The sequence below is a fragment of the Hibiscus syriacus genome, unplaced genomic scaffold, assembly GCF_006381635.1.
Source record: "Hibiscus syriacus cultivar Baekdansim isolate YM2019G1 unplaced genomic scaffold, ASM638163v2 tig00002511_pilon, whole genome shotgun sequence".
NCBI classification, from domain to species: Eukaryota; Viridiplantae; Streptophyta; class Magnoliopsida; order Malvales; family Malvaceae; genus Hibiscus; species Hibiscus syriacus.
The window spans coordinates 2,844,791-2,849,013 of NW_024061932.1; the positions used below are offsets into that span (position 1 = coordinate 2,844,791).

A 4,223-nucleotide genomic window follows, 5' to 3' on the forward strand; every position below is an offset into this window, starting at 1 on the left:
AAGTTATGATCCTCTCTACAATAAACACAAGATTTAATAGATGCAACCTTCAGCTCATACATACCCCAGGCTTTTTAATTTTCTTTATTATTTCGGTTAATGTTATCATCTGTGTGGCCTCATGTTGATAGCATCATTGTCCATTACTACAACATTACATCTACTCGACATATTCCTTGTATTGGGATATATGTAGTCATTGTTTATATATCATCTCCAATATGTCCTAAGCTTTATTGTAGCTCCTATCAAGTATTTCTCCATTGCTAGAAGCATCAACAACCATCCTCATTTGCATATTCATTGCATTAAAATATTTTCATTTACATCCAATACTTGAAACCATGCGTCGGGCAGTTGCAAAGTAAATCCTTGAAATGTTCCCAAGCTTCATACAATTTCTTATTCTCTATTTGTTTAAATGATGTGATATCATTCCTTAGCTTAGCATTCATATTGAGGGGTTGAAATGCAACAAAAACTTTTTTTCCAATTCATTCTATGATGTTACAACACCGGGTGATAGTGAATTCAACCATGCTTTAGCTTTTTCACAGAGTGATTAAGGGAAAAAATTTAGCTTTAAAGCTTCCTTAGGTACTTTTTCTTGTACAAAAGAGTCACACACTTCCATTAATGCTCTAGGATCTTTGGTAAATGAAACATTATACTTCCTCATTGGCTATAGCATCTGAAAATATTAGAGGCATCATCTCAAAGTGGGCAGCATGGATGGCAGGTCTCATGATGCCAAGATTTAGATAATCTGAATTCAACACAACAAGCTCCCATACATTGTCCTATTACGGTCATCAATGTTGTCAAAGTTTGACGGATTAAATCCATTTCTAGTGTGCAAATCAACACCACCATGTTGCAATCGTGGAAAAGCATTGTTACAATCACTAATGTTAATGTTTGGTTCATTACGGTTTGCTTGTCTATGGCATTGATGCAATGTACATTCAATTTCAGGATCAAATAGCTCTAAATCGTGATTGACTTTATGGGTATGCACTAGCAACATTATACTAAGAAGAATGTACCTAAAAAATGAAAATAACAAAGTTAGTAAAAATAAAGAGGAAAACAACTCTAATGCAATACCATTACTCCATGACAACGGTGTAAAAAACCTGATTCTACAATAAATGCTAAAAGAATCACACAAGTATACATATTGTATTAAAGTAGTAAAGTGTATGATACAAGAGCATTTTATGTCAAACCCACAGAGAGTGAATGTCAAAAAAATTGTAATGAAAATTATCAAAAAGATATATTGTTAAAATGATAAGATAACAAAATGATAGCAAAGTAAAAAAATCAGGATGGAATTGTCAAGCAGTGCAGTAGCATTCAGGAGAGCAATAAATCAAGGGTTTAGCAAAATACATCTATCATTTGGTAGTTCTCATTATGATAATGTTGTAACAATACATTTATGTGACATTTTATGACTAACACTACTTAATCAACTAGATTTAATTTTCACCAATCCAACTAATTAAATGGTTAAGAATGCATAACTATCGGAAACCAATATGTCTCTATACTAAATATACTTTCAAGAATACCAATGTTGGAAAAGGTAGTATGAAAAATCAATAATTGTCATCTCCAAAAATAACAAATTACATACATAAAGATAACTTAATTTCTAAAATAAACTCATTAAAGTAAAATCACATAAAAATGATGTCTAAGCATAAAACATAATAAGAAACATTTCATCAAACACATTATGTTGAAAACCAAATAACATCCAAAACAATGAAATATTCTAACTTAATAATCGTCATTTCCCTATTTCAATCAAAGGAACAAAAAAAATAGAATCCACTTGATCACCACTGCTACATGGCAGTAATCCCCCAACTAATGATATCAACTTCTAAGCATCCAACATTTCATGAGCTTTTTTCTTATAGTGCTCTCCATGGTATACAAACTTAGACTTACTTAGGCTAGTATCGGATGGGACAAACTATTGTGCCCTATATTGTCTTAGCACCATTAGCAGGGACCAACCCCTCCCCACAATCCTAAAAAAGTTATTGAATCAGAATGTCCACAGTTTTACAAGATATCAACATAAGGTAACCATGTGACACACCATGTTATATCTTGATCTATTAAATTCCTGAAGAGTGACACCTAATCTTTTCTTTTCAGATGCTCCAGCCATTAACTGATGAGGAAGTCACCTAATGGTGAGTAAGGATTTAAAAATTATTGACTCCAACCCTCCAGAAGTGGCTACAAATTAAAATGACAAGTAGCTAAACACATCTGATGAAATTACCACCTCTGCTCTTCTACAACTCTTCATAGACCTGAATGTTTTAGCTAAGACTATGGGAATAGGGTTCACCTTCTTTCTTAACCGCTCGAGCAGCTCGACAACGGCTGAGTCCACATGGAAAAGAACTTTTGGGAAAATTATTACACTATAAATTTCCAAAAAAAAATATTTCCATACTTTTCTTAATGTCATTATTCTTAGAAATCAGTCCTTTAATGCACGACCAAGGGAAAAACTACAATTTCCTCTTGTGTTGAATATGATCGATTACCCATTTTTCTCACACTCTAATAATCTTTGCAAGCTTGCTTTTGAAGGATTGTACTCCTTTTATCCTCAAATAAATTCTTTCTAGGCGTACACATTCAAAAAGGAATAGAGAGGTGTACTCTTCCAAAGTGGGCGTCACATCCTCGTTGAAAGTGAAACAATTGTATGCTGGGTTCCAGAACTGGATTAAGGCCTTGATCAACAATTTATTTACCTTTATGTAAAATAATAGAGCTATATCACCATACTTTTTTCCATAACACATACTTGTTATAAGGTATTTAATTTTCCCAAATCTCGCATAGCCCTTGCAGATCATTTTGCTTAAGACTGACTGGTGTGACCTCTAGTAGAACTGATATATATTCCTCTAACAACCTATCACCCTTCTTTCTCTAGGTTTCCTCAAACCATGACCCTACTTGTAACACCCATTTCCCATATACGTTTCCGTACACAAGTCACAGGTGTCACATAACTTTTAAAAAGCATTTCCTTATTTGTAAACCCATAAAAATTTGTTTCTATAAATAAAATTTTTAATATAATAATAATAATATAATAAAATGTTGTTAACTTTTAGTATGTAAAATAGTATTAAAGTTATAGCATATTAAATATTACAATCATCATAAGTCGAATACATTTCAGAGCATTTTCAAAATACTATTACATGCCATCTAAAAATATCAAAATTAGACATATTTGTCATACAATTACTGATGAGGCAACCTTGGATTGATGATATCAGTTGCACTCCTTACTCCACTCGTAATAATACTTACGCGTAAAACCAACACACGCTAAGTATTCACTTAGTGAGGCATAATAATACAAATGAGGTGTAACCTAACCAAAAGTATATTATAAAGTATCAACATACAAATTTTAAATCGTATAAATCATATTAATACATAAACTGGCTTGGTAAACCAAGTTCATTCTCATAACCTGCAAAACAATATTTAATATGCCCAGCATACCTACCATTCAATATTTTTCCCAATTATCCTTTTATTTGCCCAAAGTATGTTGAATGAGAATGTAAGGTACATGCGTTGCACTTAAGTGTCGAAATGGAAATTCACAAACTTATTATAAATTCCATGGGTACACATATAGTGTCGAACGTACATATAGTACTGATACAAAAATGCAACATATGCATTAAACAAAATCGATTGATAACATTTATACACAAACGTATGTCGAAATGGTAATTTATAAACTCCTTATGAATATCATAGTTGCATATCTAGTGCCGAAAGTACATATAGTACTGATACGAAAATACAACACATGCATTAAAAAAATTGATCGATAACCATCATATACAATGTATATTGAAATGCACTTATGACTCTCCATGCACATACAATAGGCTTTTAATTCAAATTCACAGATTAAACATTTATTTCTGAAACATAAATAACTGTTAAAATCATATAATAGTTCATTCATTCATTTTAGTGCAGTTCATACTCTAAAATTATTCGTAAAATCATTTCCATAACCATTATGAATATATATAAAAAATAATGTAAAACATAATTTTATCAAAATATTCGAGGTTGACTCATCGCGAGTCATTCTCATTTCATATAAGTACAAAATAAATGCACTCACCTGGTATGCCTCACTATTATGC

The 4,223-nt window shown here is 31.8% G+C and overlaps 1 non-coding gene across 1 annotated transcript; it reads left to right on the plus strand.

Moving 5' to 3' along the window:
* The first annotated feature begins 339 nt into the window (after nt 1-339).
* On the plus strand, nt 340-446 carry LOC120147624. Its single transcript, XR_005518299.1, has one exon. It is a non-coding gene; the product is annotated as a small nucleolar RNA R71 (small nucleolar RNA).
* The last annotated feature ends 3,777 nt before the right edge of the window (nt 447-4,223 follow it).